This window comes from Melanerpes formicivorus, unplaced genomic scaffold, assembly GCF_026170545.1.
Source record: "Melanerpes formicivorus ecotype bairdi unplaced genomic scaffold, bMelFor1.0.p_v2 SCAF_2, whole genome shotgun sequence".
Taxonomy (NCBI): Eukaryota; Metazoa; Chordata; class Aves; order Piciformes; family Picidae; genus Melanerpes; species Melanerpes formicivorus.
In genome coordinates, this window is record NW_027142354.1 from 46,389,798 (window position 1) to 46,414,059 (window position 24,262).

The following is a 24,262-nucleotide window of genomic DNA, read 5'->3' on the forward strand; positions in this document are numbered from 1 at the left end:
CAATTTAAGAAGGACATTGAGACTCTTGAACGTGTCCAGAGAAAGGCAGTGAGGCTGGTGAGAGGCCTCAAACACAAGCCCTATGAGGAGAGGCTGAGGGAGCTGGGATTGTTTAGCCTGGAGAAGAAGAGGCTCAGGGGAGACCTTATTGCTGTCTACAACTACCTGAAAGGAGGTTGTAGCCAGGAGGGGTTTGGTCCCTTCTCTCAGGCAACCAGCACCAGAACAAGAGGACACAATCTCAAGCTGTACCAGGGGAGGTTTAGTCTCGAGGTGAGGAGAAAGTTCTTCACCAAGCGAGTCGTTCGTCATTGGAATGTGCTGCCCAGGGAGGTGGTGGAGTCACCATCCCTGGAGGTGTTCAAGAGGGGATTGGATGTGGCACTTGGTGCCATGGTTTAGTAGTCATGAGATCTTGGGTAATAGGTTGGACTTGATGATCTTTGAGATCTTTTCCAACCTTATTGATTCTATGATTCTATGAACTCAGTTCCCTCAGCTGCTCCTCACCAGACCAGCTCTCCAGACCCACTCTCCAGACCTTCACCAACTTCATTGTCCTTCTCTGGATATGCTCAAGCACAAAAAGGTCCTTCATGTAGTGAGAGATGACAGAAATTATTTCCTTCCATTGGCACAGCCAGAACCTTTCCCTACTTGTGGGATCTCTTCCAGTTGTTTGCAGCTATTGCTTTTACTAAAATAGTTTGACAGAGATGAGAACTATCTGAATCCTTGTGGATTTTATAAGAACACCAGCAGCAGCCTACACCTTCAATTTCCATCCTGGCAGGATAGATGCCTTGGAGCAGAGTTTTATGTGAAGCACAAAGGCAAGCATTTACATAGAAATTTGCCTAACTTTCTAAATTGTCTTATTTGGCATGCAAAGATTTTATCCAAATCTGACTTTTCAGTGTAAAGAAAATAAGGGCAAACATTTAGCACTAAATAAATGAGATTCACAATGAACTAAGTGATTTTCATCTGCCAGAATTACTCAGCAGTAACATTTCATTAACATTAAATGCTCATCAATAGGTTTACAAATTAAAGTGGTCTAACAACCTTCCAACGACTTCAGACAGCTGCCAAAAGACAAGGAGAGAGTCAGTCAGCCTCTGGAGTGTCAGAACATGGCAATTTACAGTGGCAGGGATTGCACCAGGCTTTTTGCTGACTCAGTAGGCTTGCTCAGCAGCCACCCCAAGGGATACCAGAATTGTTCTTCCTTTAAAATTAATCCATTCATGCACATTTTTTACCCACCTTTTTGAAAGCAAAATCTAAATGAAGCTGCAAACCACTATGTAACTGAGAAAATTCTTTTCCTCATCCCTGCAAGAATGGATGTAATCAGGAAGCAAGCTCCTTGGTGGCTGTGTTGCTGCTGGTAACCTGCTGCTAAAATCCAGGAGGATGCTGTTTTCCCATCTCTCCTCAGCTGTAGGGCTTTTCCAGTGTTGAGCAGCAGGAAAGTTCAAAGCTGCACTTATGAAAGTAATCTTAATTAGTCCTTAAGTAATCATTTTATGTGATTTCATAAAAGGAGGTCACAGTCAGGACTGGATTTGCCCAAAGCAGCCTTTTCCTCACTACCCTTGGAAGTAATGGAGAGATTCTTCCCCACCTGTCTCTCCACCCCACAGCATAATTTCTGTCTGTGTTGTTCTCCCCTTTGAGCACAGAGCCAACTAGCACACTACTTGTGGCAATAAAGGCAAAAGCCAAAGTAAGCACTGATTAATGGTTAGCCCTCCTTTCTGGGCAAAACAGCTTTACAGGCTGCTGTGGTCAGGAGAACACATGCATATGTATAAGCAAGTGCACAACACAAATCTATTAGAAGAATCCATAGATGTTCAGTTGGTATCACTAGTCTGAAGAACCTCTTTGATGACCTTGGGTGGTGGTGAAGTCCTGCTCCACAAATAGCTTCCCCTAGCCAGCCTGTGGGGCTCTTTTTTTCCCCATTGAGGCTGAAATGTACTCCCAGATACTTCAGTCCTAGCATCAGTCTTAAAATATCTTTTTTGGGTTTTTGCTGGTGCCTTTACATCAGCAGGATATTTAAGTGGTAAAACAGGATGTGAAGTACAAAGGGTTGAAACTACAAGTGGGATGCTACGCCCACCAACAGGCACTGAGGAAGAGCCCGCTTATGCAAGATTTCATCAGTGTTTGTGCCACGAGCTCCACCAGCTCGAGCCACCCTGCCTGAAAGACTTCTGAAGCAAACCTCAGTGGTTTTAAATGCCAAGCTACAAATATATTCCAAAAGATAAAGATTTGATATGTCCTCAGGTATAGAACATTTGAAAAACTTGCCTGGAAAACATCCAGGCAGCAGATTTTTGCAATTTTAATGCTATTTATATATTAACATTCTCTAGCACTAATATAATAGGCTAAGTATAGAAGATAGCTGGGGATTTTAGGGTACATCGAGAAGAATACAGCTTCACAAAAACAACATTTGGAGCTAATTACAAGACCAATGGATTAGAACAACACTAAGCTGCCAAAAATCCCTGGATAGTTACTTATTCATAGTGAAATGAAACCCAACGAATGAGCAGAGAAACGTGGCTGTGATGGAAATCATGCCTAGAATATTCATAGAGAAGTTTATCAAGCTGTTCTGTGGAAAATACAGTATTAACATTTACTGGCCTTGAACACATCCTTCAGGACACTCTTCTAATTTCACTTTGAGCTACACCATCTTTATGCAGCTATACGTTTACTCCAGCACACTATGTTCATGAAAAAAACACCACTGCTAAAGGGAAACATGTTTAATGCATCACAGGCTAAGGAAGGCCAGAGACCTGCAGCACAATTAACCTTGTGTAGAAAGGATGGGCTGTGTTAGGAGTGAGCTGTGTGCAGTCAGGATTAATATTTGCTGTTCCTGCTGTCACACCATAAAAATGATGTTATTTTTTCCTGTAGTTACAAAACAGAGGAAAGCTTTGCTGCTATGCAAAACTTCAAGCACCATACCACCTCAAATGGTAATGTGTTGGGTACCCTATGACTTGTGTAAATGTGAGCTGTGAAGGTGATTTGGGAACTAGAACATCTGTCTTATAAAGAAAGGCTGAGGGACTTGAGGATTTTTAGCCTAGAGAAGACTGAGGGGGGATTTTATCTATGCTTATCAATACTTAAAGGGTGAATGTCAGGAGGACACTTTTTTTCAGTGGTTCCCAGTGACAGGACAGGGGATAAGGAGCACAAACTTGAACATAGAAAGTTCTATCTAAACATGCGGAGGAAATTCCTCTGGTAGGGGGGTTGGACTAGATAATCTCAGGGATACCTTCTACCTCCCATGTTAGGATTCTGTGAGTTGTTTGAAGAGACTAGTTATAGGAGATTTCCTTACATTTGATTCCTGGAGGGTGTTTTCTTTCTTTGGAGGTTTGTTGAAGATATTGGCCTTGAGCCACGTTGGTTAGTGCCGAGGGAACTACAGCGCTAAGTGTGATGGGATTTGTTCCCTAATTCCTTCCACATGGAGTCAATTATAGAAGAGCAGTTGCTGGGCATCGTACTGCATTCTGCATCTAGTTGTGGTGGGAAGCCTGATTAGAAACAAAGCAGAATACCAGGTTGAAGATGATAGCTCAGGTAGAGGGGACTGTAGGAACTGGGGAGGGAGGCAGCAGCCAGGGGCAGTGAATGCAGACATTGGGGAATTGCATCTCCAAAGAAAGCCTGCATGGCTTATGGGAGTGTCCAACTGGCTGCATTCTCTCTTCTGTCACTCTTCTATGAAATGCCTGTGAATGGCAAGTTCCATGTGCTTTTAGTAAGTTTTACCCCTGATGTTGTGCTAGAGGGGATTTGAAATAGCTGGTTCTTTTCCTAGCATAAGGTTAAAGCAAGAGGTATTTGGGAAATGTTTTCTCAAAATGTGTTTATTTTCTTTCTAGGGAAATCTCTGTCTTCTGTAGAAAGCAAAGCAAAGAGGAATCCCCATTTTCTGATCTGAAAACTGGCAATCTTGTGTTTTGCTTGTAGCGCTAAGGAGCTATAGAAGATGGAGCCACTCCATGGAAGCTCCTGTTTCATTCACAAAAGTGTATTTTCCTGATGAGTTAAAATCCACTTTCACCACCTACGCCTGCATTGTGCATGTAGGTGGTGCAGCTCTTGAATCTTATTGTGCTGCATGTGGGAAAGGTTTCAAATTTAAATAATTCTTACCAGCATTCACAGAACTTTGGTCCTTCTTTACCACCCAACTTAGGCACTCAGCATCGCTGAACCTTTGTCTTGAAACCATTGGGACTTACAGTATTGCACACTTGGTAGCATGCGGCCCCCACATCCTGGAATCAGGTCTTCCAGCCACTTCCCATTGACGTCAGCCTGGTTGGCAGACCCACGCTGTAGTGAAAGGCTGAAACACTGCACACCACTCAGCCTGCTGAAACATCTCATTTTTGACAAGTGCCATTAAATTTTACCCTGTGTAATGTCTGCATTAGAGCAGAGGCTTTCTTTGCTTTGTGAGCTTTAATGAAAGACTCAAGGTGAGGTGTGTGCAGTTCTTTGGTCTCTAGGGGATCTCAGCAGTCACAGGCAGTATCAAACACTTCTGTGGTGCCAGTGTGCAGGCAGAATCAAGTGTCGTTTCTTTCATTCATTCCTTTGCTCCTTTCCTTCATCTCCTGTTTGGTCTCCTACCATCAGTGGCACAAAGAGCGTAGTCCCAGGGGTAATCTGTAATGCTGTGTTTTTACTGCCAAGTGTCTGTGGCTTTAAAGAACATGAAGAAGGGTTGTGTTGCACACAGGCACACCAGCATGCTGTCAGCTAAACAGCAAATTCAGTTAATGAGCAGTAAAGATTGATGGTGGTTCAAAAGGATCATTATCATTAAAGGCTGTGACAGGACTCTGTTTTCTCTAGGTGATGCTTAACCTGATCATCCAGAAGGATCCATCTTTCTCCTCTACTCCATAAGGAGGGTACTGCTGAGCTCAGCCCTGCTAGACATAGCTGTGCTGAACTTCATTAGTGTATCTATACACTGTCTGAGGTATGCAGACCTCTTCAAGATTTAAACCCCTTTTCCTGTGGCTTAAGTAGAGCCTTTTTCCTTCGTGCTCTGAGGGAACCCACAGTGTTACCTTTCTGGTTTGGCTGGAATTCCCCACCACTGTTGCTATCCTAGTACCTGTGGAAGGGGATAAGTGAGTCTAACCAATAAACCACTAGTTTTTGCTACATATGCAATGTGGCATCCAAACTCTAATGAAAACCTGGACTTCTGTTCTGGACAAAAATCTGTAGAGTAAATAAGCCATTGCTGTTACTTTCTTTAAAATAAAATGAGAACAGAAATTGAACATCCTGGACAATCATAACAGCAAACAGTATAAAAGCACCTTCTACATCTTTGCCTAAGATGACACAGCGTGGTAAGGTTTGAAAGAGGAGTCTTATGTTTTATTAGGTGAACCAATGTCACCAACAGACAAGGCAAAACCTGGAGGCTCAAGCACTTCAAATCCTGTGTCTGTTTTAGATGGATTATTTCATTTAGTATACCAAAAGATGTTACCTTTACCTATGGATCCTGTTACTTTTACTTCTGCTGACAGCTTATTCAAGAAAAGCCACCTAAAGCACAGCTTTTTAAAGTAGAACTGTTTTTCAGTTTATTAAAGAACTTTTTGTAACCTGCTCACCTGCAGAATTGTCCCTGACTGACCACTGCACAGGATCTGGTGCTGCTGACCTGGTTGCTTCTCCCTTTTTCTATAGAGAAAGCCTCTCCTGTAATGATCTAGTAATAGAGAAGTTTAATGTTCCACATAGGTTCTGGTTGGGAGTGTTTAATCTTCAGTTAACCCTGGTACACTTCAATTTGTACTGCTGCTCACTGAGCTATGCTAAGAGGAAGGGTTTGAAGTCTGCATTTAGATAATGTGCCTGTAATTTCTGGTATATATTGCATGGTGCATGTCTGATCTGTATCATCTGCCCAGTTTAAAGGCTGCAGAGGGGCTAGACAAGCCTGCAGGCCACCAGGCTGGTTCTTCAAGGGTGGGGGCGGTGCACAGCCAGTGCCTAGCATGGGTCACTACCTGCTGGGACATGGCTTACGGAGCTGCTGTGGTGACTCCTCTGCGCTCAGGTTTACATCCTCTCACTGTGTTTTGCTGGCTTTTGATTAAAGGTAAATGGCAGAATGTTAGAGGTTGGAAAAGACCTCTACAGATCATCAAGCCCAACTCCCCTGCCAAAGCAAGGTCACTTAGAGCAGGTCACACAGGAATACATCCAGGCAGGTTTTGAAACTCTCCAGAGAAGGAGACTCCACAACCTCTCGGGGCAGCCTGTTCCAGTGCTCCATCACCCTCACTGTAAATCACACTACCAGGAACACCCAGCTGAAATGTGTGGAAAGCATGTGGTGTCAGAATGTGTGGTAACAGAATAATTTATTTTAAGTAGAAAAAGAAATGCTTTCAGCTGTAATCCCAGACCCATATTATCTGAAAATCCAGAGTGAATGCAGTCATGATGTCTTCCCTGCAACCAGTCCCTCCTCTTTCTGCTTTACTCCCCCAAACTTCTGCTGTTCCTTTACCCCATGTGACACCAGGCATCTTGGCAGCATCTCTAGGCTACAGCACATGTGCTCAGTTCCTGGTCTAGTCCCATTTTGTCACTGCAGACTGTTGTCTGGGGAACTTCTCACCATTTGTTTGGATACATAAGCTTCTATATCAGATTTTGTTTGCAGCAAATAAAAGCATTTTTCACTTTATGGAAACAAAAATGCATTCCAAAAGGTAGAATATAACACTTTGTGGTCATTTTCTTTGTGCTTCTTTGAATAATCTTCGCTATAATATCTGGTTCCCTAAAAACTGGGAAAAAAAAAGTCCAAATGCTCTCTCTTTGCATGTGCCCAGGTGCAGGTCTGGATGTGAATTAAAGAAGCAAGCTAAGTATTTGTGATGATACAAAATACTACTACAGGTCAAATGGTTGTGGTGAAAGGGAGCTGCTGCAATTATTTGTTTCAGATTTAGTCCCTTCTCTTTGGTTTTCATGTTAGTTTGTGAATCAGTTCTGATTTCAGTGAAGTCAGTTAATTGTTACTAAGTGTTTGTAGAAGACAGATTCTTAGTGGGTAAATTATTTCTTTGACTCATGGCTGCAATGTTGGGTCATTTCATTACCTGATGACGTCTAGTCTTGGCGTGTGTGGATCTCTGAAAGCTCAGGCTACAACAATGGAGAGGTAACAATAAAGCAGTTTACAGTGTGAACTTGGTGGGGGGAGATTCATTTGTTGAAGACTGAAATTCGTGGGTTTTCCTCCAAATGCTCTTCAAACTACTCAACTGGTGACTAACACTCCTGTGAGTAATAACACTCCTCTAGTATTGGTGTTTAGTATCTAATCATTGTATGATTTAATTGGCATCACAGTAATTGCAAAGGATTTTTCAAAACCTGAAATCACAGAATCTCAGAATGTTAGAGACTGGAAGAGGTCTCTACTGATTGAGTCCAATCCCCCTGCCAAAGCAGGGTCATCTACGGTAGGGCACACAGGAAGACATCCAGATGGGTCTTGAAAGTCTCCAGAGAAGGAGACTCCACAACTTCTCTGGGCAGTCTGTTCCAGTGCTCCATCACAGTAAAGAATCTCCTGTGTTTGGGCTTACACTTATTGTTCCTTGTCCTATCACTGGGCACCACAAAAAAGAGCCTGGCACCTTCATCTTGACACCCACCCTTCAGATATTTATAGACATTGATAAGATCCCCTCTCAGCCTTCTCTTCTCCAGAATAAACAGCTTCAGGTCTCTGTCTTTCTTCATAGAAGAGATGTTCAAGTCTCACAATCACCCTTGTAGCTCTCCTTTGGGCTGCCTCCAGCAGATTGCTTGAAATCTTGGAAAATCTGGTCAAAAGGTTTCACATTTTGGTTTGGCCTCTTATTTTTAATCCCAGTGTTCTCACGCTGTTTCTCTCCATCCATTAACAGTACAGCACATTCAGATTGATGCTTGGTTGTACAGAATTTATTATCAGGATTGGAACAAATCATTTTGTGTATGTGTAAAAGTCCTGGTGCATTTGCAGCCAGCTGTTCATGTGCATTGAGAGGGGCTTTGGAGCCTGTCTGGCTGTGATCACTTTTACAGATGTAGTGGCAGATATAGGAGTAAGGAGCTAGCATCTAGCACTTGAATTTGGAGAGAGATTATTAATTCCTGGGATTTCCCTCATTCCAGGGTCCTGGAGAGCCAGACTCCATTTAGGCTGCAGACCCTGTAGTCCCTGCCAGCATTGGCATGGTCCAGCTGGTCTCTCCTGACAGCAGGCGCAGCTGCCATGCCTTCTAGGAGAGAACAGAGAGCCCAAGGGCCCTTGTGTCCTGTTTTGAATTATGTTTTAAAACTCAGAACAAAATTTTAGTGCTATCACTGTGTGGTAGCCCAGGCAGCTGGTTCCCACTCCACATTAACAGTGCAGGGGACATCATCTTCACCAGAGCAGACGGGGAGAAAAATATCCTGTCCACCACATTTTGATAAATCATGCAGCTCCACTGTGAGCTGGAGGGTGGGGGGAAAAATTAAACTGATGAATTTGTGAAGACCAAATAGCAAACAGTCCCTGAGTGACTGCTGGGTGACACATTACAGGTTGGAGATCTAGAGTGACACTTAGACCTTAACGTGCCTCTATGGGCACAAAATACATGATCTACTCAAGGGTTATGTTTGGCTCACCCACTTTGTCAGCCATGGCATGATGCCTCTTTGGCTTTGAGAGGTGGAATTGTGCATGTAAACTAAATCCACATCCATCCTCCTGCATAGAGCTTGGCATTCCAGCAGTAAGACTGATAGCTGCCATCGGTGAGTACACCATAATGGGAACCACTTCCAAATGCTTTCCCAAAGCATTTTGTCTTTTTTTGGATGCTGTTTCTCAAATGGTAGTTGCTGTGTTTTGCTACTGTGCAGCCACTCTCCTCTGGCAAGTCTGGGTTTTCATGCAAGCATCTTTCCTCAGGCCACCCCCTCTTTAGGGAGTATGCAGATCTTTAGTATGTCCCTTGAGCAGGGGCGTTTTTAAAAGCAAGCTGATATGAAATGACACCAGGAGGGAATTTTTAGCTCAGATGGAGCCTTTGGAAGCAGAATATACAATATAAAGCTACAAGTCTTGACATGCAGTCCCTGAGACCATACAGCTCTAGGTGGTTTGTTGTATTTAGTTCTTGTTTTTTTAAAGTATAGGCTTAACCAAACACACTGCACACAATAAAACAGCATCAAAGCAATCTAAAAAGGAGTCATTTCAGTGTCTTCTTATGTCTTTTGTTGATATTATTCCAAATACTGTTCAAGATTATTTCATGACAATGAAATTTCCTTAAGTTGTGGGAAGTAAACTGCATATTATATGGAAATTACAGAGCTCAAGCATGTAGTAGTGTAAAACAGCATATGTTTATCTCTTTCCATCAAAATATGCTTTTTTTTCTTGGCATGCTGGTATTCTTTACCAAGTTTCTACTCTTTTATTGGGCACAGCTGTTCTGTACAGGTGTCATATGGGAGAATTTACTGTGGTAGCTGCTGGAGTTGGGCTCTGTCAGCAGGGATGCCCAGCTAAAGACATCAGTTCAGACCTTATCACCAAATCTTTCAATTATCCTTTCTCTTCAGATTTCTCTGAGTTTTCCATGGAAGCAGTTCACAAGCTGTGGTTCTTCAGGAGCTCCCCAGGCATTTGTACTCCAGTATGTCTGATTATATTAGAGTAAGCCTGACATTCAGGGTTGATGTTGAACATCTGTCTTACTGAGCCTAAGCCAGATATGCCACCTTTTATATCCTGTGTGAGAATGGTCTTTAAGGAGGCCATTCCTTCTTCAGGGAGAACTTACTGAGGTAACAGCATTGCTGCCAGCATGGCAACAGCTGTAGGAATGAGAACCAGGGTACTGCTCGTGCTCTGGACCAGAGCAGGTGGGATCTCTTGAAAAAGGTGAAATATCGCATAAAAAAGGGAAAAACAATAATCGAAGTGAACAAACAGGGCAGAATGCTGGCAATGTGCATCTGGACACAGCTGGAATGCCTGGCTTTCCCATGGCTCCAGTTAGTAGTAGTCTGATGAGGCAAATTGTTCAGAAAAACATAGCCTCTGTTTTCAGGTTCTGTGTGTAAAAATCCAGTTCTCTAATTTTGCTTGCTGCTTCTTTACTGCTTTCATTTGCTTTGTAGTTTGAGAGCCAGTTTTTTCCTCTTGGTGTATTTTTGTGTGTTTCATGCAAAGTACTTTTACTTCTGGCTTCTTCATGCTAGTAACAGCTCTAGGACTCACCTCAATGTTAAGAATGATTTTGTTAATCTGCTTATAGTGTTCTCTTTCTCAAGTAAAACAGTGCTCAACAGCAGTCCATTGAGGTCTTTGCTCCATCTTGTACTAAATTCCAATTGAAAGACCCTGTGCAGTGCCAGAAAAATCTCTTTCAAAGGACTTCAAAGATGTCATCTAGCACAGATAGATGCTGATTGTAAGAAGGCTGCAACAAGAGATGGATGTTTTCTTTCTTGTTGCACGTACCATTGGCCACCATCCCACTGCTCTCAGTCTTGGGGCTTTCCTGGCCATACTGGCAGGGTTTGCATTTCTCTTCTCCCTTCTTAGATGCTTTCCAAGATCAAACTCCATCACCAGAACTGCTCCTGCTATATTTCTCCATTATTTCCAGCATTGACTGCTACTGTGGTTGCTGGATGGTGGGGCCATGGGGCCACCTGGGTATCCCTCCTGTCACACACCAGGTCCCAGTCTTGCTCTTGCCCCATTGCAGACCCTGGGGATTTCTCCTTTTCACTCACGTTTGGGCTGTCTTCCTCCCCATGTGCTTCTGCATGCTCACAGACTGCTAAGGAGAAAGACATCTGAAGATTCTAGAGCCCTATGGGGAGTGAGAGAAAGTATTGAAATTCTGGTGTTGACACTGTAGGATTCAGCTCACAGATACATGAAAAATCCTTGTGTTAGGATAAACCTTTTGAATGAGAGATCTGAGGTTAGTATTAAACTTCAGTCTGAGCAGTCTTGAGGTTAGACAAGTCACCTCATCCAGTCAGACCACTTATTAATTTCAGTCTGGAACAAAATTCTCCAAATTGGACCAAGTGTGTAACTAAATGGAGCTCTTTCTGAAGCTGCAGCAAACTTGCCAGTGACTTAGCTGCTCTCCTGCAGGGCTTTGACCTGTCACCACTCATATTACTCTGGCTGGCTGCATGTTGCAGCCTCTTCCTAGACAAAAACCACCCTATTTTAGCACTGGAATCTTCATGTAATGATCTCTGCGAGACAAACCAACCTCTTAGTGCAGGCTGAAATTATCTCTACCTTTCCATTTTATTTTTCTGACCTCAAAAGACCTGAAAAAATCCTGTTTAATCCTTCACTAGCTTTGTGTCCTGCTGGATTTTCTCCCTCCTTTCTCCATAGGCAGCCACACAGGGGACAGGTGCCTAAAATGAGAATATTCTAATATTTGGTATAAGATTTTTCTGTGGAAATAGATCAACATATCAGTTGTTGAACTCATTGACTCTTGAAACATGTATTCTGTGGAAAGTAAGGGGAAATGTAGTTTAACCTGAAGAATAGTAGAGAGCTGTGACTCATCCCTCAGGGAAGATTTTTCTTTTGAATCATGAATTGATGCAGTGTAGGGCAGCCAGGAAGGTAATTCAGAGCAGCGTGCAGCAAAAAGACTTGACTAGCAAGGAAGTTCTTGTATTGACAGCACAAATTATATAAGTAATTTGTTTGAAATTAGTACTTTCTCTGAAGTAATTCATGGCTCAGGAAATTCTCTTTGGTTAGAAGTTTTCCTGTTTTATGAACAGATCTACTTCTGTTAGCCAGTGAGTCATTCTGCTGCCTCCAGCTAACACAGAATGATGCTTGCAATTATGGGAGCTATCAGCTCCTTAATGGTAAAGATTTTAATTTGGCTGCTACTAAGACATGCCATGAATAGAAATCACAGGACCTGCAACTCCTTCTGCACAAATCTTAATTGCAATGAAACTTCAGTAACCAGTTCACAGAAGTCTTTAAGGTACAGGATGCAGTCACCGGGGAGGCCCTGGGGAGATCTGCAAGTGGATCTATGGCAGGCTGAGGCAGAAAGCCAAGGAAATCAACTCTTCTACCTAACACTGGGGTTCAGCTGCACTTCTGAAATGGCTGGACCTGTGGCACAGCCCAAGAGGCAAAGCAGGGTGCTGAATCCCAAATGCTCCTTCCTGCAAAATGCCTCCCAAGCAGGGAGGATGCCGAGCAAGGTGAGGGGCAGCAAGGCTAAACAACATACATCCTGTTATGAGTGCTAGGCTCCTGGGCACGGCTTCTACAGCCTGGCCACTTCCAGGAGTGAATGCCCTGAGGGTCATCTGCCTGCAAAGCTTCTGTCTCTGACTTTTAATAAGTTGGTTGTGATAAAAGCATACTAAAAGTGAAACCAAATAATCACTGAAAGACAAATGTGAATTTTACAATGCAAAACTCAAATCTGCAGCTGGAGAATGGTGTATTGTGATTCCTGTCATTTCTCTCATGTTTCCATTCCACTTTGATTTCATTCTGCAGCTGTTTACCTAGAAATATGGGCATTTTTTAAAGGACTTCTGGTTTTTTTTTTCCTTCTACAACTAGACTAAAGATGTATCACCTAACTGCTGGGCTGAAGGAGATCTCTGTGCTACTGTATAGAATAAATATTTTTAATATAGCTCCATCTCTTCTACCATCTCTGAAATGATTAAGAGCCTTGTTTAGATTCTGAGCCATGCTTGCAAGATGGCATTAACACCCATGTCATAATGAAAAAGGAGTGTCCATGTCAGAGAGAAAATAAATTACTCTTTCCCTGACAGGGACTTTGTTCTGAAATGTCTCTGAAAGCAGCAACCTGTATCAAGAGCTTCATTCAGTCCATGGCTCCAGGCTTTCCTGGTCTGCCAGTGATGGTGGCTTGGTGAAGAGCAGAGGACCACTGTGGTCCAGCTGGCTGCCACAATTAACACGGGCACATGCTGCTGCCATAACTACTGTGCACTCATCATGGGGCTGGAGCCATGCCTCAGCCTGTGGCCCCTGTGCTTCAGACACTGCACAGCCTTGCTCTCAAAGTCCTGCCATTCTTCTCAGGGTGTCACAGCTTAGTGAAACAGAAGTAGGGTTCTGTAAATAATTTAGATACATACATTTCCATCTTTTTGTATTTTCCATCTGCTTTCACAGCAGGTTTCATACTGGTTGTATCATGCTTCGGCTGATGATAGCTACAGGTATTGATTGATTGGACAGGCAATGATTAGCAAGTTTTCCATTTTAAAGCAAACTCTCAGAATTTGGAGTAAGGGAGTTGAATAATTTTAGTTCTGGCACACTGAATCCAGATTTTCAGAAACCTCAAAGCCTTTGGGCACTCTCTGCATGAATGTGAGTGTCAGTGAGGCTTGCAAAGATCTCTCCATGTCCCAGCTTTCAGGGCTGCTCAGCAGCAGCAGGTCTGGAGCTTGATAAATTGGCATTTATTGTGGCCAAAGATTTCCTATCAGCTCTACTTCTAGTTGCAAACTGATGATCTGGCTACAGTCCCATATGATGTTTACTTGGACTTGAGAGAGAACAGTACCTGCAGTCACCTGCTTGAGTGTTTGACACTGTGCACTGGAAGGTCCTTCCCTGTTTTTATTCAATAGTGATTTATGAAAAGCTAGTTGGCAATGTATATCCGATGTCTGTTGGAAACTACATGTTCCACATGTCCTTGGCATCCTTCTTGGCAGAGGTAGTAGCGACAGCAGAGCTAGAATTCATCTCCTCCTGATTATGGCCCTACAGCCACCCATGGGGATGAGGCAGGAGACTGGAGCATAGGACAGTTGGAATAGAGACATGTTTTGAGGCCATTAGCTGACTAGATTTCAGGAGCACAACACTGATTTCTTTTAGACAGATATAATACATCTTTACAGTTGGATGCATAAAACTGACATTTTAGTTTCAGGACTTCACAGTCTTCTGCCAAAGGGTTTTTATTTAGAGAATTATATCTCCTGGAACCTGTCTCTTGGATTCTTCCTGGTCTTTCATGTGTAGTGTGGTGTGACTCTTTCTGCTACTGTGACTGCAAGCACTATTGATCTGCCCAAGACTTGAATGCAGAAAGGGATGTAACATCATGTGGTGAAAATCTGCTGTACTTCTGTTTGAAGAACCCAGGTGTTGCCTCATGAGGGAGCCATCTCAAACCACATTCTGTTGGCTTCACAGATGAGCTTTTAAAAATGTCTTTCTAAAATAGCTGTGTGCACTGGGGATAGTAGTTAAAGCACTGTGGCCCTGCTGTGTGCTGTTGACTAATTGCATTGCCCTCCTTTAGCTGATATAAGCTCTACTGCTGGCTCCTTCCCAGCAACTGATACTCCTGCCTCATCTCCTTGGCCACCTCCAGGTGGTAGGAGAAAGAAAAGCAATATGCAGTGGGAGTAAGAGAAGTTGAATATCACTGAGGTTTAGTGCTTGAATGCAAGGTTTATGCATGTTACAGAGGTTGGTTTTCCTGCCCAAAAGATGGGCAAAAACAGGCTGCTGAGGGAGTTGTGTCCACACCCAGGCTTTGTGAGAGAGAGAGATCTACAGCAAGCTGAGATGGTAAAAGCTGTGAATTATGGGGAAATCCAACTCCCATAAAACTCCAGTGAGCTGCCTGGTGCTGCTCTGGGCATGACAGAGATCTCCATGGGGTGGGGGGTGGGTGACAGGCCAAGCACACACTTGGGACTTTACCAGCTCTTGTGTGCTGCCTCACACTTTCCTGGCAGACTTCTCTCAGTTTTTCCCCAGATCTTGCAGGCTTGAATGGCATTGTCAGGCCTGGTCCAACTCCTGCTAGTGGGAGTCAAGCTTTGCTTGCATCCTTGGTATGCTTTGCCTTGGGGTGACTATGCCATATATACTTGTAACACCTAAGCAGATACCCCAGCCACAGTGGCAGCCTCTGACTCTGACTGTGATTTAGTATTTGCGCCTGCCTTGATGCAGGGAACATTACCACTTGCTATCTCCACAAATGCAGAATGCAAAGAGGGAACCACTGGGGGGTTGTGTAAATTTCTATTGACACAAAGGTGAAGGAAGTACTTTGAGCCACCTGCTCTGCTACTAGCACTTGGGAAATGCCTGTGTGTGTGTGTCTCATCCTTTATGTATGCTAAATCACACTCTACCTGTCTCAAAATCATCTTCAGCTATGCCCTTTCCAAAAACCCAGAAGTACCCAAAAATAATCCTTCGCCCAACTGTAAATGAGAGCTTGTTCTGTCTCTGTTCTCAGAAGAAATAAACATAATTATTTGTCATGATCAATGATTAGGGGCAAAGCCTCTTGTGCTAGTATCCTTGCTGTATGTGTGGAAGACTGGAGAAAACTAAAGCTATTTTGAAGTAAGAAAAATGAAGAACCAAACTGAACTATGAGATCATGATGCTCCAGCTAACTCTAGCTGCAGGTTTGGAGAAGAAGACTACAAACAGGTCCCCTGCCATATGGTGCAAACATATTCCTTGTTTACAACCCCATTAAGCTCTACAAATGATGTGATCTCATAAATCTGATAGTTAAACAGAGCTTTATTAACTCTGAGGGTGAAGATGCTGTGCAGTACAGGCATGGGCAAGCTCCAACTCCCCCGTTCCCAGGGCAGGTGTAACTACAGGCATAACCCTGCCTGCAGCTGCAGAGCCCCAGAGGCTGCCCACGGGATGCTGGAGGGTTTAATCCTCCTCCCTCTACCAGGTTTGAACCATGGCACCATGTGGACCCAACACTGTGTTCCCTCATCTTCACCTACCTGTGTCTTGCCAGCGCAGAGAGCACCCACTGCACCTTCCAGATCAGCCTTTGCTATTAACCGCAGACACCAAAAATGCCAAAGGCTTTGCAAAGCAACAAATAAAAGGAATTCTGTGCTTTAAAAAGTATTAAAGTGCTGATTTTTAGGCATTAATTTCTTTTGCCAGAAGAGTTTCACTTACTCATTAGTCAAATCCCTTCTGAAAATCCATTTGTTCTGAGGCTCACAAGCACTAATCTGCATATGTCATGTGGCTACTTTTGCAGTTTAGAAGGAAGAGATCTCCTACTGTGTGGGTGTCTCCTCTGATTATATATGTTTTTTGCACTCCCTATTTTGTAAAAGCAGGAAGGCAGAGCACCCCCTCCTCTCCTTCACAGTGTCAGCCATACTGCCAGCACATAAGGAGCAAATCAGAACTGTCAAACCCTTTCCTATTTTCCTGCTCCAGTGGTAATTGACAACCTGCACACAACATTTTTCAGTTTTCCACTGGCATTTCAGTAGCCTGCTCTGTATTTTGGTGTTTAATTCTTCGGCTGATGGCTCATAAGAAAATTCTCAGGGTTGTGCCTCCCCGTGAAAGCAGCAGCCTGGCTTCCTGCACTCGCTGATAATACTGTAGTATGTCCTAAGTCATTTGGTCTGAACTGCATCAAACATTATCCTTCAAAGGCAGCTAGTTGCCTTTAACAAGGTTAAATCTATAGCTTCATGCAGTGGCAAAAAAATGTACTGTGAAAATAATTTTTACTATTGGCAGGGGCATAAAGAAGAGAACAGCAGCTTCAGGGAACAGTGTGGCACTTTGGCCCAATTACCAGAAATTTGTGCTTCAGAGTGAGATAAAAGACTCAGTAGCATGGAGTGTGATGTGTAGGTCAGTTAAGGGTGGAAAAACAAAACATGTGTATGGAAATTAGTTTGATGGACATCATGGGGAAGTGGAGCTATTCAATTGGTTCCACTTGAGCTTCTGAGACACCAGCATCTATCAGTGCATGCCAGGTAAGAGAGATGGAAGGTTCATTTCTCTGAGATGTAAATCTCAGTCTGAGATGATGCTCTACAGGCAACATTTGAGTCAACATTTTGGAAACTATTCAAAGGCATTAGGAGCCTAAATTCTTGTGGCAAATATTGCTTAGTCTTTCTGCCCACAGATTCATAGAATGGTTTGGGTTGGAAGGGACCCTAAAGATCATCAGTTCTGATCTCCCTGCCGTGGGCAGGAGCAGCTTCCACTAAACCAGTTGCTCGAGGCCTCATACAACCTGGCCTTGAACACCTCCAGGGAGGGGATGCTCACAACCTCCCTGGGCAACTTGTTCCAATGTCTCGCTACCCTTACAGTAAAAAATTCCCTCCTATTGTCCAGTCTAAATCTGCCTTCCTCAAGCTTCAATCCATTTCCTCTAGTCCTATCACTACAATCCCTTGTAAAAAGTCCTTCCCCAGCTTTCTAGTGGGCCCCTTGTTCCTCTCATGTGCAGCCTATTACAAAAGCCACCCCCTGTAAAAGCATCTTTAAGGATGTGCAGGAGTGGTTTGAGATGCCAGCGCAGCAAAGAGCTCCTGTGCAGCCCAAGGTGATGACTGTGTTGGTGTGTGCAGGGACTCAGGGCTTCAGCCAGCCCTTGGAATGCTGACATTGGGCTTGGGAGTTGTCATCTAGATATATGATTTGGCTTGCCAGTGGGACATTAAACCTGCCTTTGGAGATGACAGACATGAGGACGGGGCTGGAGCAGTCTCAATCTGAGATGATGTGTTCTTTCGTGGCACATAATTCACAGTCCCTGGTCTTTCCCTTAACTTATTATGCTCTGTATAGGCAGAAAATGCAAATGTTCACTGTCTACTGTAAGAAAGGTATAGGATTTGAAATGCTTGTGTGTGCACATATGTATTTATATTTACATAAATGTTACTGAAAGTAAAGGGCAGTGAAGACACCTGAAAACAAACTTCACAGAGCAACAGAGGTCAGAAGAGACTTCTGGAGATCATCCAGTCCAACCCCCTTGCTAGAGCAGGTTCACCTAGGGCAGGTTGCACAGGATGTCATCCAGGAGGGTTTTGAATGATTCCAGAGATGGAGATTCTACCACCTGTCTGGGCAGCCTGTTCCAGTGCTCACCACCCTCAAAGTAAAGGAATTCCTTCTCACATTTAGATGGAACTTCCTCTGTTCAGGCGTGTGCCCATTACCCCTTGTCCTGTCACTGGGCACCACTGTAAAAAAACTTATCCTATCCTCCTGCCACCAACCCTCTAAGTACTTATAAGCATTGGTAACTTGTCAAAGAAATCACATTGCTTAGGATAAGGCAGTGCTTAATTTCAGCAGGAGTGTGGGGATTTATAATCCACATTTTATAGCATAACCTATACTATTTAAAAGCCACACCAATGCTTGCCCACTTACTAGTGTGAGTGTCTCAGCCATACCTGTCAGCTACTGAAATAGTTGGTCTGAGGCAGAATGCAAACTCTTCTGGTCTGGGCACTTACTCAGGTTGTCAGGGATGCAGGGACAAACCTTTCTGTGAAAGTGGGGCTGCAAGTGTGGCTTTCACAGAATACATCAAGTTAGAAGAGACTCTTGAAGGTCATCTTTCACAACTCTCCTGCAGTAAGCAGGGACATCTTTAATTAGGTCAGGTTTTGGCTTGTCCCATTCCTCCAGCTGTTGGGTCACACTTCCAGCCAGTCTTAGGTGCTTGAAAGCGACTTTTCCTCCAGAGTGAATGGGACATTTTAACTTCACCAAAGCTGAGATCAAGCTGAAATCTTTGTTTTTCCTTCCCTGGTAGCTAGCCAAACACAAATTACTTGCACAGCTGAACCACAGCATTACACCAGCACTAAGGGAAATGCTTTGGTTACTTCAGTGGCTGTTTCAGGGTGCTCATTATGTGTGTGCCTGCATGCACAGCAAGGGGCAAAGCTAAGGCATCAAACTGTTTAGCAGGCAGAGGTGTCCTAGAGCTGTGTCACACTGTTTTGCCTGTGTCAGTGATGGTCTTGCAGGGAGCTGTCATACCTCTGGAGGAAACTCAGCACTTCTGGTGTAATGGTAAAAGAAGAAAGGCTCTAGAAGAATAAAATCAATAGGCCAAGGTAGGCCAGTTTGTCCAGGCGTGTTGTGCAGTGACATGACAGTGGTACTTGGGCCCCTCAGTTTAGGAAGGATGTTGACTTGCTGGAACGAGTCCAGAGAAGGGCAACAAAGTTGGTGAGGGGTTTGGAACACAAGCCCTATGAGGAGAGGCTGAGGGAGCTGGGGCTGCTTAGCCTGGAGAGGAGGAGACTCAGAGGTGACCTTATTGCTCTCTACAACTACCTGAAGGGGGGTTGTAGACAGGCAGAGGTTGGTCTCTTCTCCCAGGCAGCCAGCACCAGAACAAGAGGACACAGTCTCAGGCTGCACCAGGGGAGGTTTAGGCTGGATGTTAGGAAGAAGTTCTATACAGAGAGTGATTGCCCATTGGAATGTGCTGCCTGGGGAGGTGGTGGAGTCACCATCACTGGAGGTGTTCAGGAGGAGACTTGATGTGGTGCTTGGTGCCATGGTTTAGTTGATTAGGTGGGTTGGATTGGTTGATGGGTTGGACACAATGATCTTGAAGGTCTCTTCCATCCTGGTCTGGTCTATTCTATTCTATTCTATAGTGGCTTCAAATTATTTGTTTTAGGGAAAATATCTTTAAAATAGAACTGCTGTCTTAAAATGGTGTAGATAAGCACATTGAGTGAGTGCATTTCAGGGCAAGTGACAAAATGTGAGAGATTTGCTAACAGGAGGAACAGTAGGAGGTAAATGGGAAAGGCTTTTAAAACTATGCCTTATGGTATAAAATCATCAGATCTGAAGGCCCAGCACAAACAGCTCTTTAAATGCACTCAGCTGCTGAAATGTAAACACACATCAGAAATAATTATACAGCTCTAAACCTGCTTTGCTTCCCCAACACCCCTGTGCTTCCTTTTGCCTAGAGTTCTGTGCTTGTAGGGCAGTAAACCAACACTCCAGCAGGATCAAAATGACAGAAAGAGATTCTGAACAAAATTAAGTCATTTTTAAGGGTGCTTAAATGGACAAATCTTACTGCTCTTTCACATGGTCAATGCCACATATTAGATTGAAAAAACTGTGCTTCCTGCAGAGCTGATATATTGATAACTCTGGATAATATAGGGATGATCTAAAACACACAAGATGAACTGGCAAAAAGGAGTTTGTGTTTGTGTGGATGTGCCTGCTCTGCTAGGCATGGATGCTGCTCAGAAACTCCAGCGCAGCTGGGCGCTGCTGACCTCATCTGGCAAGATGCAGGCAGACATCCAGGGAAGGCAACTGCCCTTGCTGTCCCGGCTTCTATACAAGCACAGGATTTATTTCCCTAACGGTGGGAGCATTCAAAATTTCCAAAGGTGAGTCTGCTGGTTGATAATTTAGGTAAAAGTGCTCACCAGGCCTGAGGTCTCCCTGTTGCTGTAGGCAGTGGAGAGCTTTGGAGCTGCACAGTGCCCTGCTCTTAGAAAAGGATCTTTTGAAAGGGAGTAAGGGTTTTCCACATATAAAATAGGCCAGTCATTTTCTTAGGCAATTTTAAAACTAATTGACAGGATCTCTAGTTTCTTCTTAAGTTATTTAAATCTATTCTTTAACCTTTCCTAGGAAGGAACTACATTTCATCAACATTCATGTATGCAAAGTACAAAAAGTGAAGGGCTAAATTATCAGAACAGCTTCACAAAATATTGTGTGTGCCCAAATAGTTCTATATTCCCCTGTTTTCTATACCTCTTTCCATGTGCAAAATATATTCACACATGTATCTCTTTTTTCTCATCTATCTCTTCAGCAGGTACCACTCTAAGTCTTTCCTTGTCCTACAACTCAGGTTCTAGACTTGAAAATAAGCAAATTGTGATTCTTCTAGGCTGTGCCCAGTTTGGGTTGACTTTACATCTACCTACTATGTTAAAAGTCATGTCCATACAACTGCCAGGGTCTCTGAAGAACAGGGCATCAGCAACAGAGCAATGATTGTCCTATTATACTCTGCACTGGTGAGGCCGGCTGCACCTTGAATATTGGGCTCAGTTTTGGTGCCGCAGGGTAAGAGTGTGTCCAGAGGAAGGCAATGAAGCTGGGGAGGGGTCTGGAATCTGAGATTGTTTTGTGTGAAAGAAAAGGAGGCTGAGGGGAGACCTTATTGCTCTCTACAGCAGTTGGTCTCTTCTCTCAAGTCACAGCTGATAGGACAAGAGGAAATGGAATCAGGTTATACCAGGGGAAGTTTAGGTTGGACATTAGGAAAAAAACTTCCACACTGAAAGAAAGTGGTTGAATCCTCATCCCTGGGTGAGGTAAAAGCCATCTAGATAAGGTGCTCAAGGATATGATGTAGTAGTGGTCTTGGTAATGGCTGGACTTGATTTAAAGGCCTTTTCCAACAACTATAATTCTGTGTCTGTAGTTTTTACACATCTGTGATGTTAGGATAATGGTGACTGGGGCAAAACCACAGCTCTGAATGTGTGGAGTCTCAGCATGCAGGTGGCTGTGGAAAGGACCACATCAGTTGGCTTTATTCTCACATTCTGTTCACTAATGTCTGTATGTGATTCTGCACAGAAGTTCTTTCCCACCAAGTTAGATATCCACCTGTCAGTAATTTCTTTCAATAGTTTTCACTACAGCTACATTACAGAAAATATGGAGAGGGAAATTCAGTGATTCATTTCCTGCACTTTTCAGTCTCCTATCTCAAACTCAAAATGCAGACAATGTAAGTAATTTGTCACGAAGACACCTACTAGTTTATTTGCAGGCATCTCACTACTGCAGCTTAGGCCAACAGACAAATGCATTTTAAAATGTAAAGTATATAATCGAATTCCAAGGCTGTTAACTTGCATCCTTAACAAGTCCGTCTCAATGGAATTTTTGTTGCTTTATTGCAAGCACATTCTAGTCTGTCATCAGTAAATCTGCAACCATTTTAATACCTCAAATTCAATCAGCCCTGCAAAGCTTGTCTTCCATACATTCCTGCCATGAAGGAGCTAGTAATTTCCTATTTAAATGATGACCCTTTAATCTCATGGGTAATGATTTTAAAATAACAGGAGAGCCTTAACAGGACCAAAGGTCATAACCTACAAGGATTGTTCTGATATACTGTGGGTTGCACTGTATTGTGAGAGGCTGAACTGGCTTATGGAGATGCCTTCTAAATTTTTCATGTGATGCTAAGTACCCCCCTCTCTGAAGCTACACCTGCTCTACATCCCTGCAGACAAGTCCCCAGGCCACATGTACAGTCCTTCTTCCCTGCCACACCTCACACCTCTCAAACCTGAGAGGTGGCCAGCATCCAAACTATTGCTATGATTATTCCACATTGCTATGTCACACCCCAGCATGGACCCTGAGCACTGCTCTTAGATAAAACATGAGAGAGAGCTTTTCAAATACTGCTCACTCCCTGCTCCTAAGAATTACAGGCAGGTTTTTAGGTAACATGGGAATACAGCTCACTTTGAAGTACAGCCTTAGTTAAAAATATCAAGAAAGATGAAATACATGTCTTTGGGGATTAGATTGTTAAAACCTTGCTTATTACATGCTACTGGGCACACTGAGAGTGGACTTAAATAAGTAAATAAGCAGTAAAGTCCTTACACTATTTACAATGCTTGCTGCAGTCAATGTGATGGAAATCCAACTTAAGTGATTTGAAAATACACAAAAGCACTGTATGATTTCATTAGGTTTGTACAAATCATGTCTGTCAAAAGCATTTCAAGAAAGATTTCCAGCTACATCTTTATCATAGTCCTATCTATTTGAGATTTTCTTCCTATCACTGAGTGGAGAATTAGCTTATTTGCGGTTCTGCTGGTCATATGCAAGCAGGTTGAAGTTCTGCTCCTAGTTCCTGCCAGACAGGTATCCTGCTACATGCATGAGCTTCTGTTGTTCCTGCCTGGCATCATGCCAGCTGTTGTGATAAGAAACCTGTTTTCATCAAAGCAAAGGCTGTTTTTCTTGTGTTAGTAGTATAAACATAGTGTAATTCCATACACAGCTACAACCACTTGTTAGCAGCCTGTTCATATTCATTCTAGAAAGAACTCACTATGAGAAGGGTTTTTTTCTTAAAAATCCCATTTATTAGCCCTGGTTAAGTACACACAGTAATGTCTATCTCCTGCGGCAGCTGCTCATTTAGCTCTACCAGGGGATAATGCTGCTCTGCTCCAGCCTAGATTGTTAATCACCATGCCTATAAAAATTCATTTCAAAAGCGTGATATTATATGGGAGACAGATCTGCTGCCAAAGAAACTGAAAGCTCTTCTGCTGTGCAAAAGAAAAGTCTCGCCTCAGAGACTGTGTCCTTTCTTTTAGTACTTTACAGGTTGTTTTGAGGGTTTTTTTCCTCTGTCATGTCTAACAATGTCAACTCGTGAGGCATGACTTCCCCTTCAGAAAGCTGTGGTGATTGTCTCAGGTAAACCATTTACCTCGATTCTAGTGTTCATCTTAATTTCTGCTAATTCTTTTAAATCCCTTGGATCAGTACTGCATGGTCCTTCTGCCCAGAAGTCCAAGAAGTCCTACACAGTCTCACCTCTGTAACTTAGGAATGTATTTATTGTTGTGAAGGATGTCAAGAGAATGGATGTGGGCTTACTGTAACTATCCTGGAATCTTTAAGGTCACAATAAGAGGCTTTGTAAGATGTTGTATGTTGCTTAGGGAGTGTGATGTGCTGCAAGTGAGAAAAGCAGACAGTGATGCAACTGGCTCTCAGTCCACCTGTGCACAAGGAGCAGTACTGGACTTGAGCTATGATCCAAGTATTCCATGTTTTAGGGAACACAGCTTCACATATATGTAGTGGTCTCATGCAATCACAAGAGCAAGAGCCCAAGTCCTGTGAATTACCCGAACCATGACCCTGTGCTGTCCTCACTGCCGAAGCTGGACCACCCACTGGCATGGTCTCCCACAGAAGCTGAGACATGTCCAGTTTAATGGTTTAGGCATGTGGCCCTCACTCTCCAGCTAAGAGAGAAAATCCCAGTACCAGGTCTGGGAGTGCCTTCCCTGCCTCTTCCTTACCAGCATGATCAGTGTCATGACCTGCTGTAGGAGCATGTCCTGCAACACAACCTAATTACATCTGCTCATGTCACAGGACCATTTTTCCCTTTGGTAGGGTCAGATGCCTCTTTTCCAAAAACCTGGCATTTGGTAAAATTGCCCATGTGGTAAGGTCTACTTCTGG

General features: G+C 43.4%; 1 protein-coding gene across 5 annotated transcripts in view; it reads left to right on the forward strand.

The window, feature by feature from the left end:
- The window catches only part of KCNIP1 (potassium voltage-gated channel interacting protein 1), a 410,482-nt gene that overhangs the window by 228,261 nt on the left and 157,959 nt on the right, over nucleotides 1-24,262 (forward strand). The window contains exon 1 of one of the 5 annotated variants that reach the window (XM_068158735.1): nucleotides 5,024-5,053. The exons of the other annotated variants lie outside the window; for them this stretch is intronic. The gene's annotated coding sequence lies outside the window, so the exon portion shown is untranslated. Of the gene's footprint in view, nucleotides 1-5,023; nucleotides 5,054-24,262 lie in introns of those variants that run through there. 5 annotated transcript variants of the gene reach the window in all.